General features: G+C 37.2%; 1 protein-coding gene across 1 annotated transcript in view; it reads right to left on the bottom strand.

Annotated features, from left to right (window-relative positions):
* The window catches only part of GABRA4 (gamma-aminobutyric acid type A receptor subunit alpha4), a 64,695-nt gene that overhangs the window by 3,271 nt on the left and 45,142 nt on the right, over nucleotides 1-16,282 (bottom strand). The gene's annotated exons all lie outside the window — the stretch shown is intronic.

The raw sequence follows: 16,282 nt of genomic DNA, 5'->3' as shown, positions 1-16,282 counted from the left end.
ACACAGATGGTAAACATTAAAATTAATTCTCCTTACATTTTGGCAGGAATGATAAATAACCATATAGCCAACTATAGATGGTTCATACTAATGAAGGAAAGTAATTGCTCAAATGATTCCCAAAATAGTCATGCCTGTCTTCCGAAGATACAATGATTTTTTTTTTGCAACAACTTTTCCTCCTTCATTATGTCTATCCTAAGTTATACTAAGGGTATATGATAATTGGTGTTTCTATCCTCTTCTACCATTTTATGAAATAAATGGTGTGTGAGGAGATGGAGAAGTAGAGGAGAAAGAGGGGAAGAAGAAGAGCTCAGAAGTGGGTGATCAGACAGAGCCAGCCTGCAAGGAATTTTACAGATAATATTATATATTATACATAATTAGTTGTCAGTTCACTTTACAGAGAAATGTTTATTCTACAAATAGAATCTGTTTTCAATACTACACTTATCAAGCAGGTTGAAAGTGTTCAGCCCACATCTCATATACTTGTGAACTATGGCTCCAAGTTCCTTGAGTAGAGAAGGAAAAAAAAAAAAAAAAAAAAAAAAAAAGCCTCACAACATGCAGAACCCAAGCAGGATCTGAAACGTTTAGAAAGTGTTCTTCATGTCAGCCTGGAGCATTCTTCTAATCAGTTTGCAGTTGAACTCATGAGAAATTGCAGTCTAACTTATGGCACCTAATTGGGTAGAGACAATGAAAACCAAAGTTGACATCAGCCTAAAAGCTAAAGGTATCATTATTTACCTTGCACTTTTCCTCTACAAAGCACATGGTAAATGCCATCTAATTAATCCTCAGATTTTGACTCCCTCTTTACAGAAAGAGATAATCATTAGTTAACTAGCATTAATGCTAAAATGTTGTACACATGGTGGAAAACACAAAGAAGGATAAGGTATACCTACAAAATTTAAAGAGCTTACACTGTCATTGGCAAAATAATATGCACACCCATGCACATGACGCAGTCAAAAATACAACAAAAAGTGAAATAGAATGAAAGTTCAAACTGTGGCAACATGCCGAATATACTAAGAAGGGAAGGAAGGAAATAATAATGGACCTATTGGATAAGGAGAAGAGAAATACACATTTTCAAATATAGACTTGTATTCGCATACTGCCTTCTTCCACCAAAAGTTGGGTTGCCCATAATCTTTAGAAACTCATATTTTTTCATTAGACTAAACTCTAAGAATTGGAGATTTCTACTTCTGACCAAAATGGAATAACAGGACTGAATTTACTCTCCTGCATGAAATGACCAAAAAAAAAAAAAAAAGGGTATTAGACAACACAGGACACAAGCTTTGAGAGAGAAGAAACAAACTTGAGTTTGCATGCTGTGGTGCAGGAAAGGAACATCCAGGAACAATCTGACAGACTCCCTAAACTGATGAGATGAAGCTGAGAATCTGAGGAAATCGAGGTGGCTAGAGTTTACCGAAGAAAGTAACAGAGAAGCTCATGCTGAGGGAAAAAGAGAGAGAGAGAGAGAGAGAACTTCAAAAATCTGGAGTCTCCACTGACATTTTTGCTAAGCACAGATGTGAGGTAACTACCCAAGGCAAAAAGAACCACCTGAAAGGATTAGAAGAAACACTACCCAGCACACACCAAGCCAGAAATTGTGCATGTTCCTGCCAGCCATACTGGAAAATCTCAACATTTGTGTCACATTTGGTAGAGTCCTCAGAAGGGTCTTGCCTCATGGTATATGAAATAGAGAATAATTAGCACCAAACACTGCTCTAATCCTGCCTAATGAATTTTAAAAGTAAGACGTCAAAGGATGAAACTAACGCTAAGTAACTGAACGGAACCCCAGGAGGAAGTACAAGAACATTTATGGGACCTGGTCCTCTCTCTCTAGATCAGAATCCTGGAACATCCTAAAATCTCAGCTGTGAATTCTGTTCTAATATAGTTGATTGAATACAAAAATGGCACTGATCTGTCCTCCCTCTCCGTGTTAATGCCCTTTGTGCCACTGAGGCTTTGTAGCTGTTTGTTACACAGCATTATTGTGGCACTAGATGACGAAGATAAACCAGTTGAACCAAGGGTCCTAACAAGAGCTACTGCCACACCTCTTGTGAGGGGAAGTTTCTCAGACATTCTGGGATAATTAGAGGGGGAGTCTGTCAAGATTTCAAGACCATTAGGGGGCCCTGTTGCCTAACTCCATACACTAGCTAAAGGCCCAAGATATTTTGCCCTTTATAATCCCATTCTTAAAGAATAACAATACCTTAAAACTAGAAGAGCTTCTAGTGATCACCTTAGTCCAGTTCCTCATTTTACAGTCAAGGAAGATAACAGCAGAAAGGTCATAACTGGAGGAAAGTCAAACAGTGAGTTACTCATTGAATGTTCTGCCACATTGTTCAACTTCCGGGTGCACAGATGTGAAGGAGGCATTAAAGAACTCAATAAACTATGTCTATCTGTGTTAGTTATGTGTTTGTAATAGTCAAGGATGTTCTTTAAAAATTTTTCCAAGACTTATAAATTGAAAAGGAGTACAGCATGGTTCCTCCAATGTCTTTGTGGAGCATTGTTCAAAAAGGATTATTAATTCTCTAGGGGAATTTGAGTTTACTTGAGTTTGATTTTGCTGTTTAACGTTGGATTTGACACCCCCCCCCCCCAATAAATTGTGATGTCACATATTAACTTATGGATTCCTTTTCAGTAGAAAAGAGCACCAAAGATGATGGTTTTTGTTGCCCTGAAGGATATTAACTACTTCTATCTAATCTTGCAACCTTATCCTAGTATTTTTTTTTATTTTAATGGCTACTTATATGCATTCCTCAAAAAAATTCTGAGCCAGTTTAGTAGTTAAGTGGTCCTCCCTTAATTTATGAGTTGGACAAAACTTGGACAAAGGTTCATTCCATATTTGTATGAGTCATGTTTTCAATGGTTTAAAATGATATTCTAACAACATCTATTATTAGAGAAGTAATAAAATATCCAAGAAATGTAAACAAATACTTGAAGAAAATGCCCAGAAGAAAGAGTGATAGGACCAAGTCAAAGAGACAGGATCAGTCTAAGGTGACTGGAAAAAAAGAATCAGTGAAACAAGAGACTTTATGAAAATGGAAGGAGCAGTACGTAGTGTGCTACTAGGCTTAGCATCTGAAAATAAAGATCAAATGTTTTATTCCTAGGGTATAAAATTATCTTATTAATCATTGTAGGCTAATGCACACAGCAGGCACCTACTTCATTTTTTAATAAATTTCACTGAAATGGATATAATACAGAGTCAAGATTCTTTTTCAAATGCAAGAGGAAGTGTCAGAAACTTTCTATCTGACCTTCAGGTGACTATTTCTTTATAAGGCATAGTTCAAGAATATTGCCCATAGCGCCTAAGGTGTAGAAGTCATTTTGACTCAGTCCCCAGTCTGACTAAAAGCCTAAGAAGTCTCAAGACTCTAAATATCAGAACCTATATAAAGGAAAGCAGAATTAGACTGATTTGAGGCTTACATCTTTGCTGTCTGCCAAGCAGCCAAATGATACTCAAGTTATTTTGTACTGAGGGCTCAAGGTCTGCTATGTAAAAAGTAGTTGTCATTTTCCATGATGACAAACAATAAAAAGATTGAGAAACCCGCTGACCTCCGTGGCACAGGACTCACTAGGAATAATATTTACACAGCCTTCAAGTTTTGGAACAACTAATGTGTCAGTGAGAGTGGCGTCGTGTTTCATACAGAGTGTTGAGTGGTTCCATCAGTATTCAGCAGACACACAGTGGTTACAAATGAGAAAAGCACCTAAGCTTCATTTGAATTTTAAGAAATGATTCAGTTTGGAATCATTTTGTCATTAGTCACAATAGCCCGCAGCAAGGAAACTGGTGGGTTAGAGATGGGAGGTGGCAGATTCAAACATCACCAACAAATTAAAGCAGCAACAGGCAAACAGGAGCAAATCCAAGCAATTCATCAATCATGACTGTGATCTGACACCATTTCTAAAGAAGTATTATCCACTGCAGAACGAGAACTCATCTCAACGTGTTACTCTAGCAGCAGTGAGATAAGTGACTACAGCAAGGTTTGCAGAATGCAAGCGGCATTCACATTGCTTGCTTGAGAAGCTAATGAAGTTTAACAAAATACAATTTAACTCTTCTAAATTAAAAACAAACAAGGCTAATAATGAACAGGTTTATCTTCTAGAATATCAATGAATCACATTACAAAAAAAATTAAAAAGCCAATAATTCAAAGATACTTATTCAAGGCCCTTCCGACAGGGCTTTGGGGGCTAGCCACACATCTTATTTAATAAGGAAACAACCCCGGCAGAGCAGCTGAAACTAAACCCCAAGGTAATGAGTTACTGAGGGCTATCAGTAGTGTTTTTAAAAAATCCTACCACATAGAAATGAAAAACATCCCACCACATAGAAATGAAAAACATCCCCTACAAACATGCTAAATATTTCATATTGTTACCAGGGGATTCTATGACACATTGAACAACAAAATGTAGAAATGAAAATGTTGAGTTCTCTATTTATTGTATTTCATTTCCCCCCAATGTTAGCATTTAATTCAATGTTTGTATTTCCATAAGCCATTGAAATATTACTTTTAATATCAGGCACTGGGATAAGAAATTTTTGTCTTCAATCTGGAATTACCAGAGAACAAGACCTTTCAGAATTTATTCATCTTGTCTTTACATATATAGAAGCTGAAAGTTTAAAAGAGTAGGGTTTCGTGAAGATACACGATTTTGTGGTTAGCTTTGTTTCATGGTGATTGCTAGGGTTTCTTTTCACTTGTCCATGATTTGTATATTAAATATACGGCTCCAGGAGAGGAGATCTCTTTGTTGAAGACTCTACCAGTCAGAGCAGAAGTTCTCAACTTGATCAAGTGGGCTTGGACTTGACCAGAACACTACATGGAATTGCTCCAGGCGCTGTGTTTACCAGTGCTACCAAAATAACGCTGGAGAGGGCAGAGGACAAAGTGCACTCCACTCACTGTCTCCAAATGCAGACACTAAGCTGGAAGAATCTTCTCTCGCTCCATAATGAAAAGTAGCATTACAATCACTCTAAGTGTTTATGAGAATAACCTGGGAGCTAGATAGAAATTCAGCCTCAGGCTCTATTTGCAGGAAGTCATATGTATTAGTTCTGCTGTTGCTAGTCATCAGGGATCAGAAATTGGGAAACACTGGCTAAAGAGTTAGGATTGCAGGCCATCAAATCACACAGACCTGGACTCAGATACTCAATTTGCTATTAACTAGATGTGAGATATTTGGCAAGTTTTTTAACCCCTTGAAACCTCAAAGTCCTTGCTATACAGGAGTAACAATAGTACCTCTTCATAATCCATAAAAAATAACACATGTCATGCAATGTCCAACACATAGTGGGCATGAAATGAATATTATATAGAAATAATCCAGAAAGCAGATAACAGGATTCTGCCTCAGAAATAAAAAGGTGTATTCCTCATGAATAAATAATTACACAAAATAAGATTTTAAAATATTTTTTCTATGTTTCTCTAAAGATAAGGCCACCATTTTTAATAATCAGAAAGGTAGAGGACCACTGAAGCAAAGGATAGTCTGTGGTGAAGTCAAACATGAAAAGGATGTTGCTGGCTAAAATAAGAAATAAATACGAGAAAACACACAATGCAATAGTAGAATTAAAATTCATCTTAGGCACAGTAAAGGTAAGCCTTAACATTAGAATAAATGGTGTAAAACAAATATTAAAAGCTCGTCTAAGAAAAATGAGCACCAGCACTTTCACTGAGTGGTTCTTTTACACCTGGCACTCAGCTAACCAACCAGCTTTTAACCAACCAGCTACCCCAACTATAGGTCATACTCCTTGGAGGAAAAAAAAACTACTGCCACAAGTATTTCAATGTCCAGAAGAAATGTGGGTTATATAAAAAGGGTATCTCATGGATTATCATATCAGATCACCGATCTCTCTCTCTCTCTCTCTGGAACATTCCAACCATCAGGGAAGTCTAGAAACTGGTAAATCAGGAGAACAGCAAAGACTGGAGTAATCCAAGACTGCTGTAATCCAACCTACAGGATGATATCCACACCTCATTATGCTATGAAACGACATGCCCAGAACATTGGCACGATTAGAACTTTGACAACCCAGTCTGGCTGGCCCACTTTCTAAATATGATGGGACATTAAGAAGAATCATATCTGAGGATATATTGGTCTGGGATTCCAGTATCACTTGTTTTCTTTTATCTCTTATTTCAAACATAGTAGTCAAAAGGGTTTTCTTCCACATTTACATTGAAAATAGGAAATGGGTCAATGATGGCTACCAGACTGGGGACAGTAGAAAGAAACAAATGTCAAAGAAGGTAAAAAAGTGAACCATTAAGAGGTTTTTAATCATTGCTATGGACTGAATTTTGTCCCCTCAAAATTCATAAGGCGAAGTGCTAACCCCTCAAGGGATTATATAGGAGATAAGATCTTTAAGGAAGTGATTAAATGAGGTCCTAAGAATAGAACCCTGGTCAGATAGAACTGATGTCCTTATGAAGAGGAAGAGACACCAGAGAGCTCTTTCTGTGTCATATGAGGACACAAAAAGAAGGCAATAGTCCGCAGGCCAGGAAGAGCGCTCTCACCAGAAACCAAACCTGCCAGAACCTTGATCTTGGATTTTCTAGCCTTTAGAATGATGAGAAATTAATTTATATTGTTTAAACCATCCAATCTGTTATTTGGCTATGGCAGCCTGAAAAGACTAAGACAATCATTTAACTTTAATAAATGTAACTTTAAGACATATGTATCTTAAAATTTTTAAATAGTGAATGCTAATCTTCTCATAGAGAAAAAAATAAAACAAAACCTAAACAAACGTGCAGCTCTCTCATAGCAGATCTATTCTTTGTTTATAGTCTGTTCTGTCTTCTCCATTGAGTATCCTTTTCTGATAACCGCAAATCCTAGGGAGACTTAAGATACTAGACAGGAAGAGAACTTGAGATGCTTTTGACAGGAATTAAGCATTGATTTGATTTCTTTTTTTTTATTGGATTAAAGTTGATTCACAATGTTGTGTTAGTCTCTGGTGTATAGCATAGTGATTCAGTTATACATATATATATTCTTTTTCATTATAGGTTATTACAAGAATATAGTTCCCTGTGCTATACAGTAGGACCTTGTTCACAAGCATTGATTTCTTTGTAATATTTTTAGTTGTTCTCGATAAATGAAAATACTTCTGTATATCCAGCAGGGGGCATCTACATCCTCTTTCTAAACAGTTTAAGTTGCCTAGATATGAGTACTCCAGGATACCTCGAGTTCCTTTCAGCTTTTCCTCACCCGAATAAGAGGACTTCAGTTACCAAGGAGGTTTATTTAACTTTTTAAATTTGGACTTAACTCCAGATCCTTCTTTAACTACCCAATATTTTTCCTTAAATATTTTTGCCTCCCTTCAGATTATGACTTTTAATGTGAGAGTGTGTATACATGTGCTGTGGACTTCAGAGCATACACTGGTTTAAATATTGGGAAGATGTCATTAATAACAATTTATAACTTTTTTCACATTTTATATTAAGAATCTTTTTTAAATCTTTAAGAGTAGGGTTAATATATGTAAATACCTATTAAAATATTGCAAATCTTAATACATTTTTCAATTCTTAACTCAAGTGTCTAAAAAAATTCATTTTTTAGCAACCAAATTATCCTATAGAAATGATTTGTTTTAGCCTTAAAATATTCAGAAAGTTATATTTGAACTTAGAAAACATTTGGACAATGCTTTTTTCTTAATATAGACTTGATATGATTTGATCATAATGAAACTGTGCTATAATAAAAAGCCATCCAGAAAAATTCAGATTCCTGCCAACCCTAAAGGAGGCTGGCATAGCAAGTAGTCTGAGTCACAGTTTTCTCTGCATCAGCAAAGGCAATGGGGGCACTGTCAAAAAAGGAATAATTTGTCAAGACCAGATCTTCAGTCTACTTTTGCTTGGGGGGAAATTCCAAAGCTCAAGAATTATCAGCCAAGTCACTTTGTAAAATCATAGCTATGCAGCATAAGGAAGCCTTTGATGACTCAAGAACTTTACCTAAAGCAGACTGAATTTCTTTGGAATAGTAGATAATGTTTGCCTATTGAATCTAAACATTTATAATGGCTTTAATAGATTTATATTTTAGGAAAAAAAGGCTCACGTCCCATGTTTCGTCTCTCGTCAGAAGTGAGTAATGGAAGACCTATGATTAAGTTAATAAGCAATCAAGGACTTATTAAAGGCATTGATTCACCCATTTCATTCACTCATTCAATAAATATGTATTGAGTATCCAGTTTTTCATGTTATTTTGTTGGGCAGTGGGCGTACAGAGGTGAAAAAATACAATCCATGCAACTTCTACCAGGAATTATTTAAAAGTTATAATAATCAATAAATGCTATCAAGGAAAAAATTTTAAATTAGGGAGTGTATTGTTTAGCCTGATTGCTGGGAATGCCTCTTAGTGAAAGTGACACATAAGCTGAAATTTTAGGGACAAGTAAGTCTCAACCAGGAGAAAGGGGGACTGTAGGAGAAAGGAACCAAGTGCCTGGTGGTAGTGGGAATAACTTACAAAGATTTCTCTCAATGGTATAAGAATAAAGAAGGTCAATTTCCTTGTCAATTAAAATCTGAGATCCCTTGAGGATGCTCTAAAATCTTCCTTTTCTTACTCTTATATTCTTTCAAAATGGACAATTAAGGCAATGCTTCACATTAAGGGGCTACTCAAACATAAGTGATGTCTGATACTAGCACTTGCCAGACAGAAATGTTGAATCTTTATCAATTTGTCTACAATGTATTCAGCACTTACTATAGACCAAGCACTATACTAAATTGTTTTCACAAATAACCTCACACATTTCCGACAGCCACCCAAGAGATAGCATTAATATTCTCATTTTTCCCAATAAGGACACTAAAACCAAAAGTTGGGTACTTCTCCTAAGGTCAGACAATTAAAGTGGGTTACAGTCAGGGTTTGAATCCCAAACCAACAATTCTGACCACTTCAGGAAGCTGCTTACAACAGCAAATATGGTAATTTGCTATGTTAAAAAAATCTACCTTAATGGAACTGAAATAAATTAGCAAAGAATTTACCTGAAATGTGTCCACACAACCCGAACCAGGTTAAGTGACATAAACAGCTTGGTTTTCCAGATTTGGACTTCAGTTACATTTATTTAGTTTCTATTACAAGCTAAATGCTGTGCTGCTCTTTGATTCACATTATCTCACACACATAAAATCTTCCTCTGATGAATCCCTCCTTTCCAGTATATGTAAAAACTGTTGTAGAGTTTTTATGAATTGTTCTTGCTCCTGTTCTCCCTAATATTCGTCCTACTTCTTTGGTGCTTAGTTGTCATAACGTGCTTTGGATATTACTTTGTATCCCATAAATCTTCTTATCATACGTGCATGCCTAAATAAATAGATATTTATAAATAGGTCCCCAGTTAGATAATTTATTTTACATACAATTTTATCTTAACAACAAATGCAATCTAGCTGAGCAAAGTTTCTTGTTTAATTGAAGTAAACACCTCTGTTAGTGGTTTGAAAAAATGAATCAGCGTTACCACTCAAAATCTGCATCTTCTATATGATAGATTATTTTTATGATGTTCTTCTGCAAGAGGAAAGCTGTGCTCCAACTATCTTCCACAGACTCTCCCTTAAGCTTGAATACAGAATTTTCAAAAGAGGTTTAAAAAATTACTACTCAAATATGCGGTAAAACTGAAACATCCGCTCTGCCCTGCTCCCTCCGGCTGCCGCCCGGATGCATAGGACACTGCAATTTCAACCTTAATTGTAACCCAGGGAGGTTACCAACATAAGCACTAGCTCTAGTTTCTGACTTGAAAATGATTCTTCAAACATGTAATTATCTACAGATAATTAAAGTTAATGAAGTTCAGTAATGCATGTGCCAAATTATGGATAAGTAAATGTGTGTACACACGTGTATGCAGCAGAAAAGGACTCATTAAGCACCTATTGGGCATGCTCTTTTATTTTAAAAATCAATCCTGTTCCCTAGTCTTTACGAATGGAAGCACAGTCAATTGGTCATAAAGCATATGTTGGATTATCCTGTTAACACAATTCATTACAAATCTCTATCTATAGTAAAACAGCACATTAAGTCAGCAGAACAAATTGAGATTCCACCCTGACACCAGTCGTCACAAGACAGCCCTCCAAATAGCAGAAGCCATTTTTGATCTTCTCCAGGAAATAATTTGACTTGTCCTGAGGAGTAAGTGTCATGTTCTCAGCTATAGTTCCCAATGTGGCATTAGCAAAACCATTCAACACTTAACAAGGCTCTCATGCTGAAACAGCTGTTCATCCACAGTGAAAATTTAAAAATTTTCTCCAAGCCTAGATAATCTTGCTTGAGCTAGAAAATAAGGTATTAGACTATTTTGCATGTTCTACCACTTTGTGACAAGAAAGCCAATTTTGCACTTCAGTAAAGGCAGACTGCAAATTTAGCAGGACTTAAACCAGTAGCCGAGTTGCAATTTATGGCAAATGGCTCATCAGTACATTAATATATACCACCAACATAACCACTGCAGCCAAGGATGCCAGGAACTAGAAGGCACAGGTATCTGGTAGACAGCAAGGGAAATGTGCCCTCTATAGACATCTATAAAACAAACCCTAAAACCAAAAGCTACCAAACATCTGTCTTCATTATCACTTTTATTGGCAGTGTATTGGTAGTTAAAAACCAACGTCAGAACCCCAGGCTTTAAAATCAGGTCGATTCAAGTTTTGAACTCTGCTAAATAATAGCTGTGTGACCTTGGGGATGTTATTTAGCCTCTCTGTGCCACATATTTCTCCTGGGTAAAATAAGGATAATAACAATACTTAGAGTTATTGATGGAGTAATACTCATAAAGGGCTTAACGCATTACCTGGAGTACAGTAAGCAAACAATACTTGTTAAATATTGTTATTCATATTCTAAGACAAAAATGTAGCTGTCTCTGTGAGGTAAAATATTATAATAGAAATTACCATTATTTCTATACTCTGATATTTATCAAATTTTTTCTTTTTAATTACCATATACTTTATTTATTTATTCATTTTTATTGAAATATAGTGAAGTTACAATATGTTAATTTCTGGTGTACAGCACAGTAATTCAGTTTTATGTACATATATATATATAGTCCTTTTCATATTCCTTTTCATTATAGGCTATTATAAGGTATTAAATATTGTTCCCTGAGCTGTACAGTAGGAACTTGTTTTTTATATACTTTATATATAGTAGTTAGTATCAACATATTTTTTTGACAGAACTAAATGTTAAATGAATACTGTAACTATCTACCTCAGAAAATATTGGAAACATATGGGAACGCTGTATTCTGTACTCTCTTCAAAATTCATCTTATTTCCTATTCCTAAGTGAAGATAATCAGCTCCATTCCTTGGAGCAATGCTAAGAACTAGCTAAAACCCAACTTGCCCAGATCTTCCAATTGTAGGAAGAAATAATTAAGAGTTGCCATTTAAAAGGTTTCCTTCTGGGCTGAAGGATGTTTGAAGAGAGCATAAAGTCAACAGTCCTATGGATATTGTTCTATTTAATAATATTAGCAATTTAAAAAAATACTTGCACTCTCTCAACATATATTAAAATTTCTATCATATTACAAAGAAGCAAATGCAAACATAAAATCCCACAACTCCTTAACCTTTGACCCCTTCCAGCTACTGCCCTATCAGTTCAGGGGAAAACTGTCTACACTTAGTGTTTCCACTTCCTGACCCATCATGTACTCTTCAACCCAATGTTATTTTATCTCCCTTCCCGTCTTTCCTTGAAACTCTTTGTGGATTAATCTGGTGGGCACTTTTTGACATCTGTGCCTCATGTACTGTCTTGGCAACATCTAACACTGCTGATCACTTCTTCCTTCTTTAAATTGGCCCTTTAAATTCCACAATCTAGTCATGTTCCCCTTACCTTTCTCAGTCTCCAGTGTGGGATGCTCTTCCTCTACCCGATCCTAAAATATAACCTTTCCATAGGGTTCCACTCTCAGACATCTCTGTTTTCTCAATCTTCAGGTAAATAAACTTGTCCAGTGGCTTGGATCCCCATTTTTATATCAATGTCTGTTTCCCAAGTTCTTCTCCAACCTGAAGACCCCTATATCCAGCAGGACATGTAGTAGGGGCATACCAAACTTTCAATTTGTTCATTCATGTATCCACTCATTAATTCATTCGATTAGTCAACAAATATTTACTGGGTACCTATTTATTTGTCAGGCACAGTTCTTGGCTCTGGTTATACAGAAGTAGGGGCAAAGCCCCAGTTTTGTTTTGTTTTGTTTTTTTATCATTATAGGAACCCTTTTGACTAAAGTCAAATCTATGTACAAACTTAATCATATCCAATGAACTCAGCATATTTACTCAAACAAACATAACCCTCCTGCTGTATTCTAGATCTTAGAGACTAGCACACTATCCAGGTAGCTTTGCAAGCCAGAAAACTTCAAAGACCCTTTCCTCCTTCTTCCCTATTCTTTTCCATCCAACTTCCTCAATAATTTTTCTAATCTGTCTATTCTTCTTCCAAGCCATCAGACAGGCACTCAGTATTTCTCATTTAGTTACTGCACAGGCTATTAAAGTTCTCAGACCTAACATCCTTATGAACCTCCCTTCTCTCTACTCTCCACTAAAATAACATTTACACACTGTAACACCCATCATGCCACTTCCTTATTTAAATGCTTTTGGTTGGCACTCTATTGTTTTCCTGAAACACACACACACACACACACACACATTTATATGACATAACATTCTACATGATCTGTGTCCTGCTTCCCAGTCCAGCTACATCTCCCTTTTATTCCCCAATCCTCCTCTTAACCACTCCAGGTGCCCTAGTGTAACATATGCTATGGATGCCTGGTCTGCATGCATGTGGTTTACCCGGTCATCACTCCAGACAGGCTGATGGCTTTCCCACCTTTCTCTCCCTAAGGACTGTTAGGTCTACAGGAGTTTGACTGCAGTGGGAGAGAGGGTCTGACCAGAAGTAGAAGAAAGTTTACATCCCTGAACAAACCTAATCAACAAGAGATAAGAGCTAAAAAAATAAGTACCTCGACTTCTCTGCCACCCAGGGGGCAGTTCTGAGGTGTGTTCCACACATATTCTGGGACAGCCTCTGGCATGAAGATCACAGAGTGGTAAATCTGCTCCTGAGTCATACTTTACTGAATTTTCTGCCTTTCCGTCTCACTTTTCTCACCGTGCTTCTTGGGATCACCTCAAATATAAATTGCTTGCACACCAATCCTTGCAACAGAGTCTGCTTTGGGGGAAACCCAGTTAAAAAACCTGGATTCTAGCCAGGATGTCTTCATTTAGTTCTACAAGGGTGAGCTGTTTTGTCTTGCTTCTGGGTCTTTGCACATCTTCTTCTCACTGCCTTTCCTCCGACTTCTTTGCCTTATTTCTATGTTTTCTGAGACGGTACTCAGCCACCTAAGGAGTTTAACCTGACACCTCCACCACCCTCATCAGGGACTCCCACCACAGAGACACTAATCTGGACTGTGACATCTTCACACAGCAGCCTATGCTTCTTCCTAGCTTCATATGCAGCCCGCTGGGTGAGTGCCCCTCCCAAATGTGAATTTCTTTAGGGCTGCAACATTGCCTTACTGTTTTCCTTCCCTCACTGATGAGCTCAGTACCAAGCACTGAGAAGTATTCAACAGAAAAAAAGTCAAATGAATAAATAATAAATAAATGATGAGTAAACTGTATTGAAATAAATCAAGAACAAAATCGCTCCCTCCTGCACACTCAACACAGCAAACATGAGTCCCACACAATGTGTCTCGAGAGATAAGTCGTTGGCAAAGCTATACAGCCAAGAGGAGCCCATTTAAATCCACTTGAAAACCAGATGACAGTCATTTATTCTATCAAGATTATACTTCCTGGGCCACTACAGTAGTTAATGGACTGTTTAATGAGACAATCCTGGAATATTAACTGATAAGCAGAATTAAATGCCTTTCCTCTCCCATTTCACGCATTTGCCTGTTAAAAAGTATGACTGAAGATTGTTATTGAGCAGAAGAGTCACCTCCTGGAGCAAGCTGCACCTTCTTGCCCTGTGCTGCTACCCAGGAAAAGCAGGAGGACCAGGGGACCAACCTGCCTCTCCAGGAGCCAAAGGACAAGAACCAGGAGCCTCTCTGTCTTTAGACTGCTTGAAACACAGAGCCAGTGGCTGAAATAGCTTATTTAACAAGGACTGGATTTTTCCTCTCAATCATAGTTCTCAAGCTATCAGTTATTGAAAAGCTGATTTTCAAAGCACACACTAGAACAGCTTTTCTGTACAGCTGCAGTGCTATTTAAATCTTCCATGAATATGTCCACAAATCCAAGAAAATTCTAAGCTAAAATACTGCTCTTAGAGAGGACATGGTACAATAAGACCCTAGGGAGGAAAAATCCAGGAAGAAAAATCTGCTCGCTAATTTTAATACTGAAATGATAAAATCAGCCATATGGCTTCAGCTCCTCAGAGCTAGAAGAACACCTGAAAGCACTATTTAGAATAGTCAGCCTAGAAGGCTTTTGGGGGGAGGCTCTTTGGTGGATATTAGCTGTCTGCCTCACAGGCATTCTTTAAGAGGTCTCAGAAATGTGGATAAATGCCTCACTTTCTGCTGAGACGAGGCTGGGAGTGGATGTAGGGTAAGTAGTAAAGGCAATGCCTTGCAGACACCAAACAGATTTATGGGAGGCAAGATCAGCCTTGGAAAGAACTGCCTCTGGACCAGGTTTCTATTCCACAGTGAACCCCAAGTCCTCATCCCCAGCACTACTGGAAAGGAATTCCCGGGGAGCCCATCGGTGATTCTGGCAACACTGACCTCCTGCTTTAATCTCACGTCACCAGCCGTATGGTTCTCCTGCTGTGATTGAGCAGTCCCAGGGCAAATACTATAGGCTGCCTTTGTAGCATTCTGTCATGTTGATACTTCTTTGAATTTCATCAAAGTGGAAACTTTTAGACTCTAGCCAGCTATACTGTAATCTGAATTTCCTTCGTTTAAGACATTCAATTTCATCAAATTACCTACCAAATGAAATTATATTGTGCATGAGTCACTATCATAAATATTTCGGAGCCATTCACTTGCAGGCTGGTGATGAAAACAAGCTGACTGTACCTAGGAAAGTTGAACAAAATCACTGACCAAAGAAAAGCCATGATGAGGACTGTTCTGTCCCCAGTTAAGTACTGTGTAGCCATATGGTTCATCTTTGCTATCCCTTAGCTCCTATATAATAGGCTCTCCAGGTAGGGGCTAAATGAATGCTTGTTAAATTATTGGTTCAGTTCCAATAAAGATATACCAGAAATGTCCATCAACAGAAGATGGATAAAGAAGCTGTGGTATATACTATTCAGCCATAAATGGAATACTATTCAGCCACAAAAAAGAATGAAATAGTGCCATTTGCAGCAACATGAATGGATCTGGAGATCATCATTCTAAGTGAAATAAGCCAGAAAGAAAAAGAAAAATGCCATATGATATCATTCACATGTAGAATTTAAAAAGAAAAAAGAATGCACTAATGAATTTATCTATAAAACAGAAACAGACTCACAGACATGGTAAACAAATTTTTGCTTACTGAGGGAATGGGGGTAGGGGAAGGATAAATTAGGAGTTTGGGATTAGCAGATACAAACTTCTACATATATAACATAGATAAACAATAAGTTCATACTGTATAGCATAAGGAACTATATTCAATATCTTCTAGTAACTTATAATGAGAAAGAATATGAAAAGGAATATATGTATGTATATGAATGACTGAAACATTATGCTGTACCAGAAATTGACACAACATTGTAACTGACTTCAACTTAAAAGAAAAGAAATATCACAACATCCCACGGATATGACAGGGTGATAGTAATATGTAAGGCCAGGGGTCTACACTGCCCCAATACCTAGCACAGGCCTGACATGAATTAGACATGCAACAAATATCTGTTGAATGAGTAGATAAATGCATGTCCATGAGTTGAGATCCTAGTGTTTTGAAAGACCTACTAAACACCAGGGCATCGAAAGTTCCAC

Source organism: Camelus dromedarius, chromosome 1 (genome assembly GCF_036321535.1).
Source record: "Camelus dromedarius isolate mCamDro1 chromosome 1, mCamDro1.pat, whole genome shotgun sequence".
Taxonomy (NCBI): domain Eukaryota; kingdom Metazoa; phylum Chordata; class Mammalia; order Artiodactyla; family Camelidae; genus Camelus; species Camelus dromedarius.
Note: the sequence above shows the minus strand (reverse complement) of the source record. Positions and strands in the feature narration are given on the sequence as shown.